The sequence below is a fragment of the Molothrus aeneus genome, chromosome 1 (genome assembly GCF_037042795.1).
Source record: "Molothrus aeneus isolate 106 chromosome 1, BPBGC_Maene_1.0, whole genome shotgun sequence".
NCBI lineage: Eukaryota > Metazoa > Chordata > Aves > Passeriformes > Icteridae > Molothrus > Molothrus aeneus.
In genome coordinates, this window is record NC_089646.1 from 146,936,517 (window position 1) to 146,964,089 (window position 27,573).

The window sequence follows — 27,573 nt, forward strand, 5'->3', positions numbered from 1 at the left end:
AAGGTGATTTTGTCAGTTAATCTCGCCATCTGGAGAGGTTTTCCCTGCCTTCATCTCTCACTGTGCTAAAACTGCATTTCTAAAATATTTTCTCCAGCCAGGAATAGTAATTATTTAAATAAGTGAAAGCAAAATCAAGGAAAAAACCTTCTTTGAATGAGCACAAGAGATGTATAATAACGATTCCTTCAGACTGACAGGCAGGAGCCTCTGGTGTGGAACAGCACCTGACATTTTAAATGCAGGCCAACTATAAAAACTGTGTATAGATACTGCGTGGGGAATTTAGATAAGCAGAATGCAATTTCACTTTCTGTAATTTGGACACCAGGATTGCCAGCACAAGTTCATTTGAGGAGTGCTGTGAACTACTCAAGGAGTGAAGTATCACCTTCCACTCTGGAGTCATGGGCTGTTTAAGGGCAATACTAAAATATTTTTGGCTAGTATGACTTACGTGACTGTCAAGGCTATCTAGAAAATGCGGCTTTCCTGGGGTCTTGTCTGATTGCTGAGTGGCCTAAGAGGAACCGCTGGGGTCTGGTCCAAGTGGGCTGCCTGTGGCCATCCAGCTGTTGGGGTTACAGGTACTTTGCTTTGTTTCACTGAGAGTTTAAGGACTGGCTGTCCCTGGCCTGGACTTTCCAACCCAAACCATTCTCTGACTCTGTGGCTCCATTTCTGCTGGGTATTATCATCACTGGGTAAAATTATAAGCTTTTGTGATTGTGTTCTGAGTGAAATCTGGGTCTCATTTGTCACTCACTTGAGGAGCACACCTGCAGCCTTGTGCTGCCTCAGTGATGCTGCGCTGTGGGACGCTCCTGCTGCTCTGTTCCCAGAGGGGACATCAATTTACTCCAAAGGTTTTGAGGAAGGAGGTGAGCCTGCTACTTCAAATGAGTTGTCCACTCTGCATCACAGCCTGTCCCACTGTGTCTGCTCTTTTGGGGATGACCCCACCTATGAGGTACAATAAATCTATGAAAAGATCTTTGTTCCATGACTATGAATTAGAACATAGTTTGAGGTCAGACATCTTTCTAAGAACATAAATTTCATACTGGAACTTCATCCTTCTGGTAACAAAGGAACTGAAAATTTAAAGATCAGAATGCAAAGCTCAACTTAAAATGCATATATAATTATTTGGTGTAAATAAAATCAAATCTGTTCTTGAGTGGTTCTGCTCGAATTTCCCCACAAAGAATTTTGCAATCTCTTTAAAACTACTTTAGCTATTATAATTGGATTTCTGTAGTAAGTTCACAAGTGTGTGCTAAAAGGCCAAATTTGTAGAAGAATTTCCAGGTTGACAACATCCAAGAACACCAGCATTGTTGGCAGCTGAAGTAAATACACACCAAGAATCCAAATATCTTTGACTTTATAACTTTATGAAAAAGACTAATTGGATGAAGGGGCTGAGAATTTCTTTCACAAGCTCAGCAGTTTTGTCTGAAACAGCTGCATTTGTTTAATGGGGAGAAAAACCCTGTTGGTAATGGAAATTATTGAAGGTATTTAGTATTAAAGCAGACATTGCGAAGATAAATGTTTGTGCAGCCTCAGATACTTCATTGTGCATTGACCCTTGTCTTCAGGCAGGCTTTCCACATGACTGCAAGTCAAGAGAACATCTCTGGCAAACCTGGATTTTAAGGATGTTTAAGCTGTAGCCAGGGGCCAAAATAAAGCAGCTTTGCTGCATAGTTCTTTTTTTTAGATTTTTTTTCCATCAGTGGGAAGGTATTAAAAAAGTGTGAGATGTCAACACTCCTAAAAATAGGGCATTAGGAAATAAGCTTAATGGACACTTTCACTTTTTGGTCAAAGATGTACTTGACAAATAGGAAATTAAAATAATTTATATTTAGTACAGGTTTATAGCAAAATTTATCAGGAATCTATATATCCAGTAATCAAGGAAACTCATTTTCTTTCAAGATAGCCACTGAGCCAGAAATCCTGACTAAACAAGATTCTGATCTTATTATGCAGAGAAAAATCAAATATAAATCAGTCCTTGGAGTATAGTTTCTGCTTTTGCAAAGCTAAATACTAAACCCCTTCTTTATGCTTAGAACCATTTGGCATGAAATAGCATAAATAATTTTATCTTTATGTGCCTACTGAAATTTAGAATAAAAAAACAGTTTTCAACCAAAGTGAAATTCCAGCCCCTTTGTGAAGATAATGGGAAGTTGTGGGTTATTTCCTGATGTCCAGAGAGTGATTTTTTTCTCCCTTAGACAAGGCATAGTAAATTGTTCCAAATGCTTACTCAAGCAGTAACCCAGGAACTCAATTTTTTTTTGTCTTCAGTGGCAAAAGAGTTGGTGGTAACTTGTGCTCTTGCTGTTGATCTGTTTGTGAAGATCAACACAAAGATCCTGATGTCCTAAACATCTCAGGAGGATGAAACACTTTTTATTCATTTGAATACCTGCCTTGGTTTTTTTGTTCCTCTGTTAAAAGTTGAGGTTTCATAGTGTGGAGATAGCTGTTTGTTGTCTTTCTTACTGAAAAAGATATGTAGACTCTATCTCAGAATTAACTAAAATTATTATGATATTAAAAACAAAAAGGAAAATACATTTTTCCATTAATTAATTCTTCTGATAGTGCTATTACCAGCTCAGAAATCCATGGATGAAGATGCTCTTGCTTCAGATAGTGAGACTGCTAAGCCTGCATACACAGACTCTGGGCTTTTGCTAAACCATTTTGCAACATTTATGTTACAATATAAGTATTTACTATTTAGAAAATTTGATAGATCTTTCAGGATAGTTAATTACAGTTGGAAATCAAGTGAGAAGACTGTACAGACTTCTGCCTGCCTGCATACTGGAAATCATCTGACTAGTGTTGATTATCTGAACTATCCACATGTGAAAGTTGACCTTAATCTTTTTAGTAGGAGTTTACAGATTCACAAAAAGAGAGTTGGAAGGGACCCACAAGGATCATCAGGTCCAGCAGTTACAGGGACTGACCCCACACCCTTGGGGGGTTACCAGCACCAAGGTGCTCTGGCCAACTGAGCCAATCTCAATTATAAGCGACGAATAAGACAGAACAAACCTGCTTTCAAAATTCAAAATTAGAGCATATACCATGCATAGTTTCATTATTTTACAGCACTTGAGGCTCTAACTTCAAATGGTTTGAATAGAAAATTCCCTTAGATATTTAAAATACTCCAGTGATGATTTTCTCATACAGCTTACTAATAAGAAAAGTGTGTGTGGTTTTTACATTATTCATTGTAAGACTATATTTTTTTTTTTTCACATCAGAAATAGGATCACTCTAAGACTGACAGAATTAATAAGTCAAGAAAGCAGAGCTGATCCTCAGGCAATTTTCCTGAACAAGCTACAGGATGAATGCATAAGGGATAGTGGCAAAGTTTTGTGGTGTGTTTGATGGTGGTGACCATGAAATGCATTTACCTTATTAGACTCATTACAGGCTTGAGGAAATGAAAATGTAAAAAATAGTGCAAACATATGACACAAAAAGAAACTGAGAAGTGGTTGTTAAAAAGAAGCCTAAATACTAAAAGACAATTTGGATTTCAAAATCTGGAATTGAAGAGGAAAATCACCATGTTCCAGAACATATCTTCCCTAAGCTAGCTTGGGAAGCCATGCAATAGCTGCTAATCTTTTTTTTTTTTCTGTTTAGATTATTCCATCTATTTTTCCTTGAAGCTCACTCTCAGTTTAAAGGTATTTGATGTTAGGAAGTTGAAGTGATATGTCATAGTCCAGATGGGCAAGATAAACACAGTCACAGTTATGGCCAGTGATAACCAACTTTTTTTAAATTTTTCTGCCCATATGTAACTGGTCTGGCATTGAAATTCCTCACCTAGTGGGAACAGCAGCACAAATTTTTGGTGATACACTTCAAAAATATAAGCATATAACTTTTGTAAATGCCACAATCAATATTCCTTTGAAAGGTCACTTTGTGTACTGAATAATATTTATAGGCATGTGTACATAATTTAACGGTTTTGGTAAGGGCCCTTCAGAAGAATAATTCAAAGGACAGAAGGTGATATCTTACTGTGAGAGACTTAAAAAGCTTGATTATGATTTATAATTGCTCACACAGGGAGAAAATAACAAGTACTAAATTACTCTAATCTAGTAGTGAAAAAAGTAAGAACTAATGCTGAGTAATAACCCTGCAGTCTTAAATAGAAATTAGGCTCAAATGAGAGTGATTAACCATAGCAGCAAGCTACATGAAAGGAATGGGCTTCTCTTTGTTTTCCTGCGTAGCAGCGAGATTGGATGATCTCATAACTGTGTCTGAGCTTGAGAGTCATGGATCAATGATTTTTGTATAATGATTCTCACTGTTACTTTCTTTAATTGATTTTCAGATTAATATGTGAGAGTTAAGATGATCAAAATTCCTTTTATTCACAGGGGTGAATTTTCCATTTCTGTCTGTGTGATCTGTGTACTGCACATCCTACTGTCTTTGCAAACTGAAGGGGAGATCAGTTGGTATTTCCTGGTGTGACACACCAACGCAACTCTTGCTCCTTGTGCAGGCTGCACCTAGAAGTTCTGGGTATTGCTGTGCAAACCTCACAAATTACACTTTTTAAATGAAACTATCTACTTTTTGAATTAACAGAAGGCTCTTAATTTTGTTAAAGAAATAGGCTGGATTTTTTTAGTTCTGACTTATGTATGTACAATTCAGATGACAAACTCTTGACTGTTTGCCCAGGCTTCCCTTATCATTGACCAAGAGAAACAATTTCAAAGGATAAATCAACTTTTTGAGAGAGAAATGGATTGAGCTTAGGGGACTGACTCACCCTCTGAAAGCACCTGGCTCTTCCCCCTTGACTCATGTGGGTGATTAAACTTATCTGGATGTTTAAACCTTAGACGTCTGAAGTAAAGAATGATGAATCTCACTGATATTTCTGTTCCAAAATCACCTTTGCTGATACCTTTAAAACAACAGCAAGGAGCAAAGAAAGGCAGACTCTTTTTTGATGGCTTCTGCTCCAAATATTTCTCAATCAGCCTTCTTAGTTTATGCCTTGATCAGGAGGTTTTCACACTCAGTATTTGTTTCCAGTGCCTTCTGTTAAGCACAGCCACATGTTTTTGGTTGTAAGCATCTTAAATCTCAGGATTAGGTTGAATATTGGCTGAGAGGACTTGTACAAGAGGGAATTTCCCTTCCAATTCAGGATATTCTCTAAATCTGTATTCTTGGGTCTAGCCTGTGCAGGGACAGGAGTTGGATTTCAGTGATCCTTGTGATTCTCTTTCAGCTGGGGATATTCAGTGATTCTATGAATTTATGGTTATGCTGTAAATGTTAGTCACTGTTTAAGAGAAAGCTTTAAAATCTGAAAGAAAGACTAGAGACCAGAAAAAGCGTATGAATTTCTGTGCATAAATACTTGGAACAATGTGAAAGTAAAAGTTTTCTTCTTTCAGTCTAGTGTTTGAAATATTAGTATCCAGTCCACACTAATAACCATTAGATGTTACACAGAAGGAAAATAAAAACCTCCAGTGTACTTATCCAGTTATCCAGAGCAGTTTAAATAACATTATCCATCCTTCGGAATATGTGCAGGGTATCTTTTAACTAGGAAACAGAAAATATGCAGCACTTCTGCTAATGAAAATCTAACACTTCATACCTCTGTGGCTCATAACACTTAAGGAATTCACTAACTTTCAAACACTGTTCTGTTAAGGGAGTGGTGATGCAGGTAGATAATTTTTGCACTATACAGAAAAAGAGCTGAAGCAAGCCTGAAGTTTAGCATTAGTACAATATTCCTTGGAAGTTGAAATTTTCCCAGAAAAACATGGGTCTGCAGAAGAAAAAGGATCAGGAACAGAGTTACTGTTTAACTTTAAAATAACTTATTTCAAAATTTCTTTTTAAAAAATGAATCTTTTTAAAGGATGACTTTCTTTCAGGACAGTGTACTAGTCAGCATTTACCCAACACCCAAATGGAGGTACTTGAGAGGAGCCCAAACTGACGCAGGTTCTTCCTTCTTCCACTTCTGTAAAAAAATGCATAAGAAGGAGGTTAAAAGTACTCTGCATGCTTTCCTGCTGTTACTTTTTCTTCTCAAATCCATCAAGGTAAAATAGAGATGTTTGCAAATCTTTACTTCTCCCTCAGCCAGCAGGCCTTAGGGCCATTACAACTTTTATTCAATAGTTTGGAAGCCTCTGCACAGCGTCAGTGTCTGTTGAGGTCTATGTGTTTTAGGTGTGTCAGACCCAGATAATGTGACCCTAAGGCTGGCCTGTAGCTGTTCTAGGCTCCTTTATAGACAGTTGTGGTATAAAGCCATTGAAGAGAGGGGGGAACAGTGCTAGGTGGGATTTGGTTACCCTGGGAAACATCAGGAACTCTGCTCCTAGGCTGAGAGCCTCATTTGTTTGCCTCAGGTTATCTCACACCTCCTTACTGACTGAGGGAAATGGCTTTTGAAATAATTGCAGTTGTTAATAGAGTTAAAAAATAATTTAATAATGAGTAAACACACTAAATATGAAGTTGGTGCTCCGTGCTCTGTCTTCTGTACTGTGCAAACAGAGACTTTAAGTGAGCTGATTAGAAATACGTTTACAGTGATCAGCATATCTAAGCTTACATATCTAAGTTTACATATGTCAGCAGGAAAGTGTTTATTTCCTTGTGCTACTTCCCCACCAGGCCTGTTATTGTCCTTCACTGCTGAAACCTTGTTCTGCTCATTCCAGTGAAGGACTGTGCAAGTGGAAATACTGTTAATCAGATGGTGCTTGAGGAACAGTGCTACAGATTAATTATCCCTGCAGATCTTTTGTTCTACTACAGGTACATCTAGAGAACAAGGCAAAATTTTCATAATATATGCAGGCAATTATTTTTCAGGGAGCTTCTCAGAATTAAAGCATCAGAATATCTAGCAGACTTCAATATATTATTTATTTTCTTCTCAGCACCTAGTGAGTATTTCAGGTCTAGTGAGCAGAACACAACTCTGCATTAGTACATTTATCTGTGAATGTCTTTTTCCTACTAGCTCCATGTAAGAGGCATTAAAATTTAAAAAGCCCAAAATTAAAAATTAGGGTATGCCTCATGATGTATCAGTATATTTCAAAAGAAAAATTAGAATTTTAATTCCCTGGCCACACTATATTTAGTTAGAATGGAGACAGGCTGGAAAGATTTACAGCTTTGATTTAGACAGCTAATCATCAGAGCACAAGTCGCTGACCTTTAGGCAAATTTCAAAATTTTTTAATAAGGTACATATTTGCAAATCAGGGCTGAAAGGAATAGAAATCTTGAAAATAAGAAAAGTATAATAAACACTCTGGAAAAAAGATATGATCAAATAAAATGCAATTGAGAAAAAAAGAAAGCAAATTGAGTGACTACAACCAAATGGACTGAGACAAAATGAAAAGCAGTGGAAAGGACAGAAACTTGCCAAAATTATTACCATTGAATTCCCAAAGTCAGGCAAGAAAGGTAAACAAAAAGGCAGGTGTAATAATGGAAGAAATTAAATTCTCCAAAATGACAAGAGAAAATTCTGAAAAAAAAGCAAAAACAAGAAAAGTGAATGAGGTGACATGAAAGGCACAGAAATGGCCCAAACCTTGTCCAGCTGATCTCCATTGAAATCACAAGATTTCATTTCCTTTCCTGCCCATTAAGCTACTCTTTTAGTCTTCTTCCTAAATGGTCAGGGAAGAAAATATAACGAAAGTCTCATTTGTGTGTGGAGATGTGGGTAGGGAGTGGTCACTCAGCAATCACCATCACAGTGTTAATTGAGGTTGATAAGCATTGCTTGCCATGGAAGTTTCCAGCCTGATGGTTTGAATGTCTCATTTGTTTGGGTTGTTGCACCCTGTGTCCATATGCAGTGAATGGGAAGAGCAGAACTGAATCACAAATTACTGGACGTGGCTGGCAATTTTTGGGTATACAGATCAGGTCCCCAGTGGGACTTGACAACATCTGCTCAGCTGTGTCTCCATCTTTTACTCAAACCTTAAGCGGATATTAGGAAAATTTTCTTCCCTGGTGGTCAAGCATTGGAACAGTCTGCGCAGGGAAGTGATGGAATCCCCGTCCTTGGAGGTGCTCAGAAAATGTGTGACTGTGGGGACATGGTTTGGTTCTGGACCTGGCAGTGCTGGGTGAATGTTTTCTGCCTCAATTTTCCAACCTTCCAGTGATTCCTACTGCCCTGCCCAGGCCTGTAGGTTAGCTCAGTGTGCCACACTCCTCCCACCCAGGCTGCTCAGGCTATTTGTGCCAAACCCTGGTGACTGTCAGATCACCTCCCCTCCTCCTGGTTAGAGCACTGATTTGTGAGCCCCACAAGAACTGCCTCAGTGCTCCTTCTCTGGGAGCCTTTTACATTTACAAATGCTTTAATTAGGTGTAGCTAAATCCTTTTATGGGGAAATCCATCTCCACCTCCTAAGCCTCTGGTGAAGCTTGTTATTTGTCTCTTAGATATCCAGCAAAAGTGTTAATTTTCATCCTGCACTTTCCTCCTTAATAAGTGAGTAAAGCACATCGATGCACATCTAATATTCATCCAGAGCCAGGTATTTATTATCTCATTTCAGTTTCCTGTTGACTCAGTAGGTGGTATAGCTTTTGATTTGTATTTGGATTGCTGCCTTTCCATTTTTTTCAGGGTTTTTTTTTCTGTATTTTTTCTTCCTTTTTTCTTTTCCTTGTTTTCCACCACTCCCTTTTGAAAGCAGCCAAAGACATTTGCTCCAGCAAACTCTGTCTGTAACCAAGAGATTGCTTGTGAGTGAATTTGTTTATGCTGTTGTGACATCAGAACAGCACTTGCAGCAGCAGCAGCAGCATCAGAGCAAAGGGCCCTGTAAGTGGTGGCTGCCAGGCTTCAAATAAGATATCAGACTTCAGACTTTGCCACAGAGGAGTGTTCAAAGGCCCTGTGCTACAGGAAGCCTAATTTCCATCTCTGTCCCAAAATTCTGAAAGGGTAATGACTGCACTGTTTGTCTAGAGAAGTTCCTAGTGCTGCTGTGCTTTCACGTGCAATTTTTCCTTTCCTGTCAAGTTCCTGTGTGGCATCACTATGTGTTATTACACAGCTGCTTCTCTTTACCCCAGAGAGAGTGGCATTTCAGCAGAAGACAAAGCAATTGCTGTTCTTCAAGCATGTGAAATTCCCTGGGAGTAAAGAGCTCCTAATCTTCTACCTTATTTGACTTTAAAATCTTTTTCAAACATCTGCAGATTTAAAATCCCATATTGGTAAGGATGCAACCTTAAATTATTATATCCTTGCAGATGATTACTTCTTTTCACCTCCCCCCACACAAAAAAGAAACAGAAAGTCTTTTAGGCTTACCAAATCAGAGTAAATAGTTGTAATTAAATATCAGTGTGCTAGAGGTCATTTGTGTTTGAAACAAAAAAAAATAGCCTTAAAATCCTACCAGATGTGCTCCTTCTGCCTGTTCTTGGGATGAGTTATATTTAATTTGAGTTTGTGTTTATTCCTACTGTAGTTTTTCAGCTGACTTCCTCCATTTATACCAGAAGATCTGACATAAGTGTTTTGGTAAAATTAGATAATAAGTAAACAATCTATTATGCAAAAAAGATGTTAAAAACCCAACCAACCAACCATCCAAAGAAACAAACAAACCACAAAACACATCCAAACAGCAAGTACATATTTTTCTTTAAAGAAGGAAGATGTATCATCTTGGCAAATTCACATAACACAGAATGAGGACTGTGAAGTGACCTCAATGCAGCTCGTTCAAATTAGCCATGTGTGGTGTGCAAGCTCCTTCCTGTTACAGAGAAAAGTCTAGTCATGAGCTGTTTCTGGTTTTCAGGACTAGCCAAGCTAAGCTTAGAAATAGCTCCTGCAAAATTCAAGGATGCTAATTTTTCCAAACCCTCAGGATTGGTCTTTGTGTACAGCTCACCTAAAAATAGTCTTCACACAAAGATTCTCTGTGCATATATGAAATTCACTTTCCTGCTGTGCAAGCTCCATAGCTCGCCTTCATTTCAGCAATTTTACCTTTTTTAAAGTAGAGGGTTGAAAGAATTTCCACAATGTATAATAAGAATTTGACATGGTAGAAGGGTTGTGTCTCATGAATGGGACAAGTCATGGTCACGACTGGGTTGGATGATGAGTTGGAGTGCTTCCCTAAATGATGGATGTCAGATAACAAATCCAAATGAAGCAAAGACATACATTTAAATAGGTTAATTAAAAGTAATTCAGTTTAATATGAGATTCTCTGATTCATAGAATCATAAAAATGTTTGGATTGCAAGGTACCTTAAACACCATCTCATTCCACCCCCCCTGCCATGGCCAGGGACACTTTCCACTATCCCAGGTTGCTCCAAGCCCCATCCACCCTGGCCTTGGACATTTCCAAGGATGGTTCATCCACAACTTCTCTGGGCAAAAGAGCTGAACAGGCTGTAAGAAATGGTGAAAGGAGGCAGGAGTTTCCCATGTAGGTATCTAAAAAAGTTTCCTTTGATTCTTGTTCACAATGGTGGATTCCACAAACGTCAGTTTCATATCTGGAAATCAGCTGCTAAAACTCAGTGAATTGGTGTCTGGTTTGGACACTGAGCTTGGCTTGGGGTATTTTATCTGGGATGATTTAACAGTGACAAACAAAGCCAATTGCTTTTATCCCTCAGCACTTCCATCCTATTTCCCACCTCTCACAATACCTATGTTGCTATGGGACATGCTAATGAATGTGTATTCCTGCCATATGTACAGAGAGACACATCCTGCATTTATTTCCTCTGTTACAAAAGTTGAAAAGGTCATTCTTACTCCCATTTGAACCAACAGTAACTGCAGTTTGCTCATCAAGCAAACTGGAGGGAAGGGCCACACCAAGTGGGGCACAGATTACCTGAATTTGATGCACTTTTCCTTCGTATTTTATGAATGTAATGAAATCCTTCTGGAAATTATAAGTGCTAATCTGATAACATTAACTTGAACTGCAAGAAATTATTAAGCCTTAGCTAAATTACTGTGCTATGATTGCACTGAGTGCAGCACAAGGAATTCCAGTCCTGCTGCCGGTGCTTGTATTCATCCAGTAGAATAGGCTCAAATTTCTTTTCCCCCTCAAAAAATGCAAATTCAACAATTCTTTCCAAAGCTGGATAAAAGGATCTCAAACCTTGTTTAAAAAAAACACAGAAGACATGTCCTTCTTTTCCTTGTGTAATTACTGTGCTTATTTCAGCTTTTAAGAATATTATTTCTAGGGTATCATCACTGACTTTAAGGTTGAAGTTTTTTAGTCTCTAGCTTCCAGCTCTTGTTAACAATGCCAAAATAAATATTAGGGTGTTTGCATGCTTTCACTCCTATGGAGTGAATTAGCCCAGAACTGCCGCCAAGTATTTTTATTTTACACTTTTGTAGGTGTGGGTGATGAGAATATTACATTCTGTTTGACTAGGAGATGCAACTCTAGAAGGTGACACAGTGACATCTTTTCTAAAATTTCATAGCATGTCACTTCACAAGTGCCAGAACTGACACAGCAGAGAAGGTCTGAGGAAGTCAAGTAGAATCTGTCCCCAACAACACAAACACCACAGGGAGGATAGCTATTAGGAGAATAAACTGTTGGGATAATACATAGGAAGGCTTCAGGGGGAAAAAGACCAAACAAGGTCAAAACCTCCAAACAAAAAACTATCAAAAACCAGAGGGTGATATTCAGATAAAAGATGTCTTGGAGTGTAAAATTCCCTGCCCTGTTCATTAGCCAGCATGTTCACAGAGTTGCCTGTGCAGACAGATGCAAATGCTGTGCTCCATCACAGTCAACAGCACAGGGAAAGAGGGAGCAGCTCCACTGCTCTGCTGGGACTGGGAGCTCTGCTTAGCAAAGCCAGAGCTTTTGGTCTTTTTAATAAAATGACAGTAATTTGATCATAATAAACATTAGGCTGTCACCGTAACATAGCAGTTTGTGAATAATGTTGACATTATCTTATGCTGCATGTCAGAATGTGGGTCTGCTTCATCAGCTGATTAATGGGGAAATTGGATGAAATTCTTTAAATCTGACAAAAGGAGCTCGGATTGCACTGGGAATAAATTTTGTTTTCACCTGTTCCTTTTAAGCCCTGGTAGGGCTTTTTCATCTGCTTTTGTTGTTTGGGTTTTTTCTTTTGTTGTTGTTTTTTCTTTTTCCTAATTTTGAGCATTTGTCCAAAGCTGTGACAAGGTCTGCATAAATGATAATGTTGGCTTAATTACTGGAGGTGCCATTTAAAGAGGCTCTGGAGCTGTTTTTTTTTTTCTAGAAATACACAGTTATGAAATAGGGAAGTTTTGCTTTTTGTAGTGAGGTGATTTTTCTGGGGTTGGTTGGTTGGATTTTGTTGGTTGGTTTCTGTGGTTTGTTTTTTTGTTAAAGTGGTTTCATCATTAACTTCTGTCTCCCCGCTGTCACAGATTGTTGTTGCTCCTACATAGTAGTGATCTAATACAAATGATGATCAGACTTCCAGAATTCATTTTGGAACTGAAGAAATTTCTGAAGGCAAAGTATTACCATGTAGTATCCCCTTTCAGAGGTGTTTGAGCTTTGTGCTGAAAGATCACCTGGCTCATACTGGTGGCTGTGTGTGCTGAGTGTGGAGAATGAAGAATATTCCCACCTGTCCATTCTCCCAGGTGTCTCACACAAATGGAGTATCCAGCACCAATGTGCCCATTTTATGGGCTCAACAGGGGTTCAGGTTTAATGGGACCCCAAGAGACCTCTTTTGAAACTTCCTTCTCTAAACAAGGTCAGCTATGGGATCCTGTAACATGGCTCTGTTTAATCAATTTGAGCTTGAAAAGCTCCAAAGATGAGAAGGCACGATGTAGCTGGGCAATCTGCTCCACTGCCTGGCCGTCATCATAGGGAAAAAACCTCTTTCCATTCAGTGTGAGACTCTGATATCCTCCCACCATGCACCACAGGGAAAAGCCTGGCTCCACCTTCCTGAGGACCTTGCCATGGCAGCTGCTGTGAGGTCCCCCAAGGCCACCTCCTCTCCATGCTGAGCCCATCCCTCAGCGCCTCCGCTGGGGCATTTCAGCCCTGATCACCTCAGAGTCCTCCTCAGGACTTGTTCTTGATTGGTGATATATTTTCAGTATTGATTCTGTATTTAACTCTTAATTAAGTCCGTTGAAATACAAATTAATCACTTAAGCCCCTGTAGACCTGGTACCAAGACCTGTTCTGTGAATGGTGATAGCCTGCCCTTTCCATCTCCAAATCCCATGGGCAAGAGGACAGGATTATCTTTCTTTCAGGATGAGAGATTCAAACATATTACCCAAGTTGGACAGAGGTGTTTTAGTCATTCAGGGACAGAGTGTCCTGGTTTGAAACCATGACACAGAGTCACCTAGTCCTTTCCCAGCTTTGCTGGACTGGACCTCAAAAATCCATTTGTTTTTGCTGGCATGGGATGACAATGATGATTGAATTTGCAATGAGTGTCAGTAAGTACTCCCAAGAGGCACTTGACACCCTCTGCAGGAAAGTCAGCAGCCAGTATTAAAAATCAATTAGCATTTTCACAGCACAACCTTTGCTATACAATGTACAATGACCTTTATAGGCCAGAGAAGAGTCAGTTTAATGTACTTACTATATAATGCCAGGTGGTAATGTCTTCCCTCACTTAGGTGGCTCATGATTAAACTCAATTATCTCAGCTACCAATTGACCTTTATCCATCTCCCACTATTTAGTGGATGGAAGTTGGTAAAAGCTAGCAGGGTGGATACATCATGTTATGACAATGTCTTCTTACAAGTGGGAATGAGGCCTTTCTGATATGCAGTTGTATCAAGAAAATTTTGTATTTTTCCAGATAAAAACAACTTATTGAGATGCAACCAGGTTAGTTTTTTGTGCTATGTGTACATTTTCCTTTCCTCTTTTCAGTGACATGCTTAGTTGGAGGTGTTCAGTAGATAAATATTTTCCATTTAACAAGAGTAGGAAGAGACATTTATCATACCCAGCGGGTGGTTCAGAAAACAAGGAGGGATTTTACTCTCCTTATTCACCTTTGGAGGCTTTATTCAAAGTACATCCAGTAGTTGATACTGTGCAGAGCCACAGTGCAAGAAATGGCCTTTGCAGTAGTAGTTTATCTCCTTGCTGATGCAGTAGCTTCCCATGATCCAAATATTTGCTAGCCCTGGAGGTCTGACAAAAAATGTTCTGAGGTCAGTAGTAAAATGAAGTATCACAGTGCAGTCTCCTCTCATGTACAACTAGATTATTCATCTCACTTACCCCATTTTTAAATCTGTGCCAGGGGAAGACTAGTTGATATTTCTAAAACACATATAATTTTTCAACCTCTTCAGTCCAACTCGAGGAGGAAATTATCATTTAAAATTGCATTTTCATTGGGAAAGTTTGAATTTTACAAGGCTCCAGCATGTACATGGCACGCTTGCTCATCCTAAGAGTTGACAAAGTGCTTTTGTTTCTTGTAAATGTTCCTCACATCACTGTGTCCAGGATACCAGAGTTTGAAATCTGGTTTAAATGAAAGCTGATTTGGGCTCTCCCTGTGGAACAGGCTGTGGTTAACTCTTCCCTACAGTAAAGCAAACACAGCATTTATAGAGTATTTTTATAAATGAAACAGCACAACTTTGTAAATAATTGAGTATTTTGCTTCTTTGGTTCTTCACCATGTTTCCTTTCTATTGAAATACCCTGGAAGCAAAGGGAGGGCAGTTTTATCATGCCCTATTTCTATGGGCTCATCTGTTCTTCTCTTGTTGATTTTCACTCTGCTCACACTTTGTCAACGCCTAATATTTTTTTCCCCTATTGCAATTGTCATCTGGAGCTCTCATTTGGCAAAGCTCTCCTTAAGGTGTTTTCGTTTCCTCCCCAGGCTCCAAAGATGCCAGCATATGGCCATGGAACACCGTCACTGAATTACTGTCTCTTTTCGTGGTAATTAGTTTAGACTTTTGGACCACATCTATCCTGGTTAATTGAATGGCACCAGGGAATGTTCCCAGCAATGGGAGCTTGATAGAATGTCCTGTTAAATGGCTCCTGCTATGATTTTGGCCCCATCCAGCTGGCACTCTCCCAAACGAATCCTGGACACAGCCATGGAGTCAGCACAGACCCAGGACCATTCCCAGAAACCAGTTTGGATGCCCACCCTGTTTCCAAGGCTGGGAGAGTTTAACAGTACAGATAGAGGAAAATCTATGCCAAGGAATGATCCCAGACACATGTAGTATAATTATCTAGCCATATTGTAACTCAAAAGCAGGTTTGGATTCCCCCTTTTCCTCTTTATCTGGAAAGAATCACGATTACTGACTTAAAAAAAACCAAAAAAAAAAACCAAAAAAAAACCCCAAACTATGTGTTTTTTTATAGATGTATAACATATATATTGGGAATCACTATAACTTTCTGTGACAGCTGAATTGGTGCTGTTCATTCCAGCCATTGATTGTACAAATAAATGCACATATTGCATCTGTGTATGGGACCTGCTCCACAGATGAATCAGGACTAAGCAGTGAAAGGGCTCCACTGCCCAGAACGTGGCTTGTGGCAGCAATGAGGTGTTATGTGATGGATAAGAAAGAGAATATGGGGATGGAAAGGAGGAATTCTTGCTGAGCATGGTTGAGTACTGAACTGAAGAACTAGATACTATCCCTCCACCCAGTGCAGAGCTCCCAACAGATGCTCTGTGAGAGGCTCAGAGCCAGTAGTATAGCCCAAGGTAGAAACTTTTACTTTTGACACCTCAGAAAAGTAGCCATTGTCTGTATCTGCTGGTTGTAGACAAATTCAGAGTGGGCTACAAAGAGGCAACCATGACTCATTGTCTTCCTTAATCAAAAGGAAGGAGGAAAGAGAGGCAGGAATTATGTCTTTGTTAAACAATCATATGTGGCTGTATCTAGGTTGATTTTTTGGGGTATTCAAGTAGTTCCTTGGGGATTTTCTAACTAATCAGATGGCAGATGTTTTCATGCCAAGTCCTTTCCTTCTCTCAGAAGGCCTGGACGTAGCTCCTTTCCCATGGTTACAGCTCCACATATCACTTTTTCATGTGACCACATACTCACTTGAATAGGGATTTTGGGCAGTGAAAGCCTTCCTGTGGTGTGCATCAACTACACATTTATACAGATGTTGTGGCCTTGACACCAAAAGTTGGTGATGGCTTGGAATGATCTTAACCTGATTGTAAATATCCCAGCTGCAGTGGTTGACAGGAAATTTGCAGCAAAACCTAGAATTTCACATCAGAATTAGAAAGATCCTGCAAATAATTTTCTTTTCATGGAATGTGCAGTTCTCTCTTACATCAAAGGAGGAGAAATTATTCTCTCATTAAAATGGAACAAAAATAGTTTTTAAATTCAACCCGCTATTAATATTAAAACATTGTAAAAGCAACCCTGTGCTCCAGAGATGTACAATTCAATGTCCCCAGAATGTAATATCAAGGATAGCAGGTATTATTGATTAATTTCATTATACAGGGTACAGTATTCACTTTGGAGAGCCACTCAATACTAGTTATCAAACTATATGCAGAGGACAGGGAAAGGTTATGAAACTGCCTGGAGAACAAAGCTAACAAAGTGAACTCTCAGCTGTGAGTCCTGTACGTGACTTAGTACTGCTAATAGTGTGAGTTTGTGCATATTAGAAGCCCTATTGATCATCAGGAGCTACACTTCAAGTCAGAAATAACAAAGGTAATGAGACAAACACAGAAAATGATGGCCCATTAATCTGGGTAACAGAAGCAAACTGTGAAGTTTGAAAGTCCTTGGTAGAACAGTTTTATTCTACTCAGGAAGTAGCTAAAGAGTGGAGGACAATGAAAATTAGTGTCTTTCCTCTGTCTGAGATTGGTACTGCAACAGGTAGAAATGCAAAGCCACATATTTACTTTTTAATGCTGTTATTATTGTTTCCAGTGTCCTTAACATCTCTGCATATATAGGTTTGTTTTCACCAATTGGCAGTAGCTTCCACTAAAAGCAATTTACTATCTAGAGGTCAGACATAAGGGTCCTTTCCCTGAAACAAAACTGCTCTAAAACCACGGGCCTTTTGATTAATCCTTCTCTGCTTTTACCACCTTTCCTTTGCATTAGAAACATTTATCTGTAGTGGCTACTTACCTCATCTTTTTCCAGATGATCCTCCCACTACAGCTGCAAGATCTAATGCTTTATGGTAATACAAATGAATAATAGCTCTTACATACCAAACAAGAATTTAACTTCCACTTTGGAAGAAATTAAACCCCTCCTTAACAAAGAACAAATAAATAAACAACAAAAACATCCCTTCCCTAAAAAATCTTACTGTCAGTTCTTAATTTTAGAGTTTCACACTTTTGAAACTGCACAGAAAAATCAGACTATCTGGAAACTTTTTTTATTCATGATAATTTTAATCTAAACTATAGCAATTTCACTCACTCTACATGGCCATTTCCAGTTATTTGAGGTGACAGGGACAGTGAGGGAAGTCAGCTGTGTCACCTGGCTGACGAATGTGTTGGACATCTTTCAAGTTTCCTCTTGCCAGCTGAAATGAGGATTCTCTCCACTCCTCTCCCCATATGGATGTGGTCAGCCAGCCACCTGCAGCTGGGGGCTGTTACACCCACCCAATCACACCAATCTGAATTGCCCATGAAGAATTAGAGTTCCATTCTTTATTGCTAAAGAGGAAAGTTAAGGAAAGACGGCTTAGGAAATGGAAATCAGCACACTGAGCTCTGTGGCCACCTGTGTCTGACAGGCTTGCAGGTTCATTTAGCTGGTGGAAACACATGATTCACTGGATTACAGGGAGAAGATGGAAACTTGAACCCACCTGAATCCTGTAAAATTACTTTTCCTGATGATGTGGCAGCTTTGTCATCTTTTACTGTGACTTATGGGAGATAACAAACACCCTCTACAGGGAGGCTACTCTAACTCTCCTATTGATTTTTGCCAGTCCTGTGTGCTTGTTTAATAAGAAAAATGTTGCTCAAAACTGAGTCTGATAATCTTAAATATGTTATTTACTTTTTGAAAGGTGAGCTGGATTATGATTAATATGGTAAATAGCTCAAACCTAATAGAGTCAATGCTTCTTTATATCTCACAGTGGTCCAGTCCTGGTGTAGAGAAGAAAGTTACAGTCAAGCCTGAATTAAACACTCCCAGCTTTCATGTTTGTGGTTTTGATTTATTTATTGATATCTATGTAGAGGCCTCCATTCAATCACAGGAGCTAATGTTATCCTGCTACATAGCTGGGGATGAAAAACTCAGCTAACTGCCAGGTACAACCTCCTTTCTCACTTCCCCTGCCCTTTTCTGGGGTCAGTCAGCACTGGGACCTCTCCCTTTTGATGATCAGCTGCGAAACTTGGTACATGTTTTCCTGAGAGTGTATCAGACACACCTTTTAGAGGGAATATGTGACAGTTCCTGTCTGTTGTTTGCACTGTGACAGGCACCTCATGGCACCAGCATAGCTCAGGAGGAAGGGGACAGGTGACCCACACCAACCTGTACTGATCCCTGCCCCTCTCTCCTCTTCACTCCATCTCACTGCCCTTTTTAACTGAAATCACATCCTAACCCATGTGTCAGACCCTCAGCAACTCCCTTAGGAGTCACCCTATGATGGAACCAGGCCCCCCTCAAATACGCCTTTCCCACTGGAAATGGGGTTGTTTGCCATGAGACTGCAGAAGATGCAGACTCTCCTTGGCAGGGAAGGCACCATGGATGATCCCAGCCTGGCAGTCCTGCCCTTCCTTGCTGGCTCTCAGAAGGGTCTCCAAGGCCCCTGTCAGCCATGAACCTGTCATAGGAGGCCTTTGTGGTGTCTTTCCTGTGGAATACACAGCAACAGGAGTTCTCCTTGCTATTGATTAGCAACAGCTCAATATAAAAATGTTTTAGGCAGCAGAGCTTTACTGGAACCACAGTTGCTCCTGGTGCTGCTGACTCCCAAAGACAGAGCACTGCTCATTACACTCTTCCTGAGCTCATCCTCCTTTCTCTTGAGATCACTGTGTACATTTGTCATCTTGTGCAGGACCCTACAGACACCAGTGCTTGCTTTGATTTTCCTCTTGGCATCCCAGCTGGGCACTGATAAGTTGTCTTGTCATGCTGAACTACTGCTTTGTTTTGATATTTATTTGCACAGTGATACAATATTTCCCGACTTTTTACCTTGAAACTGGAGCTGGGCCTGAATGGATGGAAAAAAGCCCCCACTGGTGAAACTTTCTGGTTAAAATAGAAAAATAAATAAAAATAAGGTATTGCATAAGACTTTATGTGCTAATTCTCACAATGGAATATATCTACAATGAGGTGTGGCTTACAGTTACAATTTTAAACTAGTGGTAACTTTTTACACTGTCAAAATGTAAGAAGTTACCTCCCGACTTTAATAAACCATCTGCTCAGAATAGCAAAATTTCTCCCATGTTCAAAATAGGATTGGAAAGAAACTCAGTCCTAAAGACCAATCAGTATTATTTTTTCTTATTGATGCTGGGAGGAAATTCTGATGTGTTTTGTAAATTTGTACCAGGAACATTGACTCTTCAGTCAGGATTCATTCTGCATAAGGAAACAAGCACAATTAAGTTAGTAAGACATCAATGACACTGTGTTGAAGTCATGAAGAATAATGAAAACCCTGAATAACTCATGATTACTGGTCAGCATTCCCAGAAAACTGTGATTAAAAACATTAGCTGCAGGGTTTTTTTGTGTGCTTCAGTTAGCTCTCTTCTCTGATTTAAAAGGAATAAAATATACATCAGAAAGGAACCAATACAAAAATGAAATTGAGGAATATTTTAAGTAGTTGAGTATTGGTCTAGTAAATGCTGATGTGAGCAGTGAAATGTGTGTGGTGAAACATCCGCTCTGGCTCTCATGACAACATAATTTTTCTAATTAAGTGTGTTTCTATGGATGGAGAATCCATACCATGCCCCCTCCATATGGATCATTTGGTGCCTAAAGTATAGCTGAAGTTGAGGTTCCTTGGGGATTACACTAACTTGGGTCTTCCTCTATGTATTTCATCACAGCATAAAGAAATTTTGTAATTTAAATTTAGGTTCCTTCCACCAATAGAAAAGTTTAACCACTTCCCTACTCTGTCTTTTCTTGCCTCAGTGACTCTCCCATCTTGCAAGTATTTACCTATTTACCTTGACCTATCTACTCTTTTATCTCACATATCTTCAAATAAAAAAGGAAAAGAAAACATAAACAAACATTTTAAAAAGTTATTTTCCTTCTCAATTTCTGCTCCGTGTCCATCTCCTGCTCTTATTAATGTTGCTGCCTAAAATCATAATCTGAAATTATTTCCTGCAGATAATCCCAAGGTTCTGTTGAACTTTCAGTTCCTTAGCAGTGTTCAAATTTAAGCCTCACTCTTTCCCAAATTAAAGGCTTTTGTAGCCACTCTGACATTCCTGCCCAGCTTTTGATCAGCTCTTGTTTTCATAAGCAAGAAGCGTGCCTGTCACCCTGCCCTGTACAAGCTGAGCTTCCTCTTCTCCGTGTAAGTCACTGCTGTCAGGAGTGATCTCCCAGCCTACTGAGCCCACATCATCCCACCATGACGTCGCTCTGTGCTTCCCTCAGGAGTCTCTTTTCTTATTACAAGAAAACCAAAACAAAGCACCTATTTGCCTGAACTGAACCAAATGAACTGAACTGAACTACCTCCCCAGCCTCTTTCAATCAGTATCACAGAGTCAGCTCCTGCCTCTGCTCCACCCACGATCTGCCAGCTTCCACTAGTTGCCCTCTCCCTTAATGCCATTTGTTTCCCATAACAAATGGCAAAATTCATGGCCTTATCCTCCTTAAATACCCACAAAGTCCATCCTCATCATGAGCCCTACAAAGAATTTGACACTATGAAGCCACCCCCCCTGCAACCTGGATTTTTGTCTTTGTTTTCTTGGTTTTCCACTTCTACCGAGGTGTTCAGTTTCGACTTCACTGGAAGCAGTTTTGGGGTAGAGCCTTCATTGGTTGCCTGGTTGGAAAGCAGCCTTGACTTATCAGTGTGAGAATTTGTTCCCCAAGTGTCCCAAGTCTAACTTGATGTGGTTTTGCATTTTATATTTTGCAATTTTTGCTGTATGATTTTAATCTCAGAACACTTTGCTTCAAACTAGATAGACTCTAAAACTTACAGTCATCCAAAAGACTGTTGTAGGTGTGTAACAGAAGCAGCCCCACATTCTTGTTTGTCTTGGACTCTTCCTCAAGCTCACTGGTGCTTTCCCATAACTCCCACCTTTGTGAGAAACTGCCCTGTCAGGACTCACAAGCCTTTTTCTTTTGGCCTTCATTCTTTTTGTTATCAGATCCATTTAGCCAGTGCCTTTTCTTCTTATCCCTCCCTCTCTGCCTGAATGACTCATCTGTTGTATCCCTTCTGGCATTTAACTTCAGAGTTGTCTGGCAGGGACTCTGTTGCTGTGATTTAACTTTATAGCATCCAGTCCTGAGGGACTCAGATCCCCAGTGCTGGTCTCACAGCACTCCTGACTTCCCAGTGATTCTGTTCCCTGCAGCAGGCTGCTCAAGAAGTACCTGAAAATATATTAAAGACATAGACAATGACATATCCCAAAATAATCTAATTTAAGGCCAAATCTTTGTTTTTACTGTACTTTCTTGTTGAACAGTCCAAGTTAAGGACAAAGCGTCAGCCTAAATTTACCATCTTTGGTTATCTCCTGTCACAATCTTAATCTTATTTTAATGCAGCTTACTTAGACATGCAAAAAATAAAGGTCATTTCCTTCTACTAAAAAGAATTTGTATTTCTTTATTTTTAAGAATGACCTTATTGCTACTGAAGAGACAGACAGACAGGCAGTTGAGAAGAATGGAATAGTTTATTCCAGAGTTTATCAAGCATGGAGAGTGTGCTGTTCACAGCGCTCAAGCAAATGCAGAAGGAGAAAGGCAGCTGCACCCGGTGGTTTCTTTAGAGATGTGTCTGAGCTGAGGACATGTGTGCCTCTGCCTAAGGTCATTAATGTTGATAAGGCACAGGTTGGTGATGCAGGTGCAGATGGAGAAAGCATTGGGTTAGGAGTGATGGCTGCACGATGTTCATGAAGACACAGCTTTGTGTTCTTGATGGTGGAGGCTTGGACAAGGGCATGGAGTTTTGCTTTAAGGAAAGGGAATGAGGGAACAGAAGTGATGGGTTGACTCAATTTACATGTGTAAATTGTCCAGAACAGAGCTCAGAATGGACCTACAGCTGTGCTGCTATCCTGACAAGCCAATGATGGCAAAACCTTGTTTAGTGCAATGCTCTTTTAGACTACCCCACAAACTGACTGCAAAGTTTCAGATAATTTATCCCCCAGTCTCTGTGTGCTGGCTTCACCAAGGTCCCGTTCTCTACCTTGCTCAAGAGATGATGCCCATACACAAGAATTTAGGGGAAGGCTGCTATCTGCCCCTTACCATGAAGGTGCCATTACATTAATTCCAGGAAGGTAAACAAGGAGAGGGGGAGCTGTCACTGGGGAATTTTAAGGCAATCTAGAGTGAAAGCTGCCTCTGACTCCTGCAGGAAGTAGTTCTTCCAAAGTGCCAGGAGAATTTAAATAAGAGTGAGACAGTACAGCTAAAATATTTAATAGTAGACAAATTTTAAAATTAAAAATAAGGGAAAAGGTATACTGAAAGAAATGCTGCAAAGGCACACAAAAAGACAGCTATTTTAAAATATCCTTAGGAGTAGGAGAGACAGTGGGTTTCATACCATGGTATTTTTCAGTGTCAAAACCAAAATGGAATGAAATAACTATGCAATATCAGGATACCCCTTCCATCTTAGGTTTTATTGTCTTTGAAAGCCTTTTTTAAAGAGCATTTTTGAGACTATAGTCTTTCCTCCCTCTAAATCAGAGTTACATGTAAAAGTTTGTTCTGCAATTGTTCCTTTAAGCCTCAGCACTGTATCTGTATCCTGGGTCATTGTGTAATATCTGAACCATATTGAAATAAAAGTAAACCTAAGGGTGGATTTGAGAAATTTGCATCAAGGTTCTCATGTCCCCTGGGTCACCATCTGTGTGCTTGGTGACAATTTCAATGATTGCACCAGAAATGCGTCACTTGCTACTTAATACCTTCATTATTGGCAGGGAAATTTCCTCTTTGTCTTTAGGGATTAGCCAGAAAAATGGAATTACTATAATAGGATGAATCTTCACAAGACAAAGTAAGGAGCTGTTTCCCAAGTTATTAGTTTTATGAGTGGAAAATAGAAGTAGCAGTAATAATAATAATAATAATAATAATAATAATAATAATAATAATAATATAATTTTTATTAGACTAACAATAAGACTCCAGTAGATTCTACAAGATGCGCCTCCTTTATAAAAAGGCTCATACAAATATTAAAAAAAAAACAAAAAACCCAAACAAAAAACACCAAAACCCCCCAAAACCCAAACCCAAACAGAAATAAAGAAAAAAACCCAATGTATTTCAAACTAATTATTCTGCAGTCAAGTGACATAGCTTGTTGAACTGAAGCCTGGAGAAGTCAGTGTAGTATGAAAAGTGAGACAACCTATAAAAACAAATGTCACAATCAAATTTCTCTGCTCTGGTCATAGGCATATTCAGATTTGTTCTACAAGATACAGTACAGGAGGTCCTGAAAAGCAGAACTTCTTTCTAATTTCCATGGTATTGAACCCAGCAGAGTGACAACTGAAACAAGCTATCTAGATTTCCATCTAGGTATGCAATCAGAATGTAAATGCATTGGAAATTTTTTTTATTCATGCTACACTGAATTTATCTCACCATGAAGACACTTTGCAATGTCCTTTTCTCAGGATTGGTGCTGAAATGTCATTCTTGCTAATGCTTTGCATAAAAGAGAGATATTCTACAAAATGTGAAGCTGGCTCTCCTAGCAGGTAAAAGAATCAGCCCTGATGGAGGATAAAGTAATAAAGGATACAACACTGGAAATATCAATAATGTATTTTGCTTTGTGTGTGTGAAAAGGAGTGGGAGAAGCTATTTTAAATTACTTAATTAAACATAAAGAAAATGGACATGCTGGCAGCAGCTGTGAGGCAAGGATGTCATGTATGGGATTGCCTACTAATTTCAGCTCCTGCCCATACTGCATTTTGAGAACTATTGCCTTATAATGGCTAAGAAGATCATAGAATCACAGAATGGTTTGGATTGGAAGGAACCTTAAAATATCACCAAGTTCCAAGCCCATTACCATGGGCAAGGACCTTCCACTAGAGCAGATTGCTGAAAGATAGCATCTTGTAATTGCTGCTACTGGTTGGAGAAAGATTGCAACTGAAAAATATGCTCATATTACAGCAACAGTAATAACACTGCTGCTAACAATACTAACAATAATACTGCTCTTTTTTTGCCTCATCTTACCCTTACCTGCCTTCTTGCAGTACTTGCAGTTACTGTTTAAGAAAAGGAGTGATATCAATCAACATAACAAAAGTACTGCAAATCCCTACCTGGACCTTCCTACAGTTAAAATCAAACTTATTTCACATTAAGGCAGCTAGGAATAGTATCTAGTGAGATGCTAAAGCCACTGTTTTTCAGTCCACAGAGAGCTCAGTGGGAGTTTGCACAGGCTCAGCACAATCAGGTGATGGATGCTGCCAGGCCTGTGCAGGGGCTCCCCTCTCAGTGGTGCCTTTTGGCTACAGAGTGGGGCCATTTCACCTGAGAGCTGCAATTCAGCCTGTGAAATCTCTGTAACTGTTACAGGGCTGAATAAACAAACAAATAAATAAATTACACACACACACACACAGACACAACAACCCCTGGTTTAGTCCAGCCCACTTTGCACTGTATAGAAATGGACCGGATAGGGCAGTAATTGGAATTTAGGAAATGACCACATATGAGACCAAGAGATGACACTTGTCTGGCAACACCCACAACAAAATGATGCCTGTGTGCAAAAGCTGGTTCACCCTGCCCCCAGGTTTTGGAGGGATCTGAGTAGGGAAGTCAGTCACCTGAGATCTGATATCCTGAAATTTTGTTTTACTGTTTCTCAAGGGGAAAAATAACAATTGAAAATTACCTGTGACAGGGTATTGAGCCCTGACTCTGGAGCTGTGGAAACTTTGGAAAGCCTGAGAGCATGGTGGTCTGGTAGCTATCAGACCAGGGAGTTTTGCCTCTTGAGCATCCATGATGCAGCTCCATGCTCAGATCCTGTCCTATCTGGCAGGTGAGCTGTCAGGAAACTGGGAATTATCAGAAAATTTGTTAAGATAGTAGACAAGGAAGTGGGCTGAAAGGTTAGAATTAAATGTACTTGTAGGGTACCTATGAGAAACCTGGAAAATTAACAATCTCCTCAAAATTGCATAATTTTGGATAATTCCTAAATTCTGATAAGGTGGAAACTTCAGCCTTGCTTTGATTACATTCTTTTTAATCTGCTAATTTTTTTCCCTACTTCTGCAGTAGGGAAAAAAAAAAGGAATTCTTCTCCTTTTGTCCAGCCATTGCCAAAGAAATAATATTAAATACCATTATTGCTCAGACTGGTGTCCTTGGTGTTAATGGGATAAAGCATCCATTGTCTTTAATGGAAGGAAGTTTGGACTCATCTGCCATTTTCCAGTTTCTGTTCACTGATGTATCACCCACAGGAATTGCTAAAATGTTGCTAAGAGGTAGATTAGCAGAAGGGAAATGGAGATGAGATCCCATATGGGTGAGCTTGACTCACCAGAATACATAATCAAGTGTTTATCTTCTTTTGCTGGCTCCAGAGCTCTTCCTACAGCTTTAAAAGGTTCATCTAGGTCCTGATTAATCAAGGTAATCAAGGAAGATAAATCAATTAATCTATCAGACTTTTGTTGATGGTGATATTAATAGAAAAGAGGAATTGAAGGCATGAGTTTTACCAACATAATTCTAATATGGCCACAGGTGTGTTTCAAACATCCTAGCCCTGAGAAGACACAAGAAATACTGGTACTTGTTATGTACAGACTCTGAAAAAAGAAGTTTTGTCTTTCCCCCTAGAGACAATATGGCTCTTTATTGATCATGAAATTTTATGGCTTTTGCTCTTTTGTTCCCCCTTGCTTTTGCATGCAATTACAGCCAAACCTCAAGGGCATGTAGGCAGATCAAACACAAGCAGTAGAATTCCTTTTCCTTTAATGATAGGACAATATTTACATGGGCAATATCATAATGGAGGATATCAGAGTGCTCAATTCTTCACACCTGATTTTGGAGAAAAAGAGGGATGCATGCAAAAGTTGGTGGCATTTTTTATAGCTTTGTGGACACTCTGCAGGAGGCCCCACCTCTGCTGTTAGCTATGTTCAACTTTGATGATTCTCCACCTTCTCCATGTACAAGATTAATTAGTTATTCCACAGAAAGTTCCTGTTTTCTTTAATTTGGTAATACATCCATATGTCAATGCAGACTTTCTCTGAAATCCTCTGCATCTGTGAACTGTCCATTTTCAAATAACCTTTTTAACTGTGGATTATCACTTTGTATTTTACTTCAGACAGATTAGGACCTGACATCTTCCTTTTACTTCAGATACAGATTAAGACCTGTATCTTTTTTTTTTTTTTTTTAATCAAGTGTGGTTAGTATAACCTAAAGACATTTGTAAACACATTTATGTTCTTTAAATTTAACGCTGAGATTTCTTAGCGTTCCTGGAAATCCAAGTTACTCAGCTATAGTACCAGGATATGTTTGTATTTATATATGCATGTGTATGTGTAGCAACTGCTATATAATTACAACAATATTGTTGGTATTTATCAAACTTATTTAATGAAATTTGCTCACATATCTTTAGGTTTCAAACTGGTGTGAGTCAAAGTGATCTCCTTACCCCCTCCTTTTGTCTGGAGAAAAGCTCTCGGGTAGAATTTGCTGTGCTGCCTGAACTCCCCCTGCATGGGAGAGGCTGAGGAGGCTGAGGGGCTGCTGCTGGAGGCTCTGCTCAGTGGTACCCAGCCCTCCATCTGCTCCAGGTTGTTGCTAAGGAACGTCTGCTGCAAATAACAGCAGCACCTTCCCCCACCTGCTCCCACGCCGGCTCCAAGGGCTCTGCTCTCTCTCCTTGACTCCACAGGCCAGGAAGCACCAGATGCTACAGGATTGTGTGGAAGTTTTTTCTCTCGCTTTCCCCTCCCCTCTCCAGTCACTCCTTAAATCCTCCAGAGCTGAAGCACCTGCTGCCAGCCCAAGGAAGCCTCCCAGCCTGCTCCCTGCCAGCCCTGCCAGTGCCAGTCCTTACAGAGCTTTTCCCTTGGGCTCCCTTCCTCACCTTCTCTTCCACGGTGTGGTGAGGTGTGGTGAAGCACATCATGATTCAG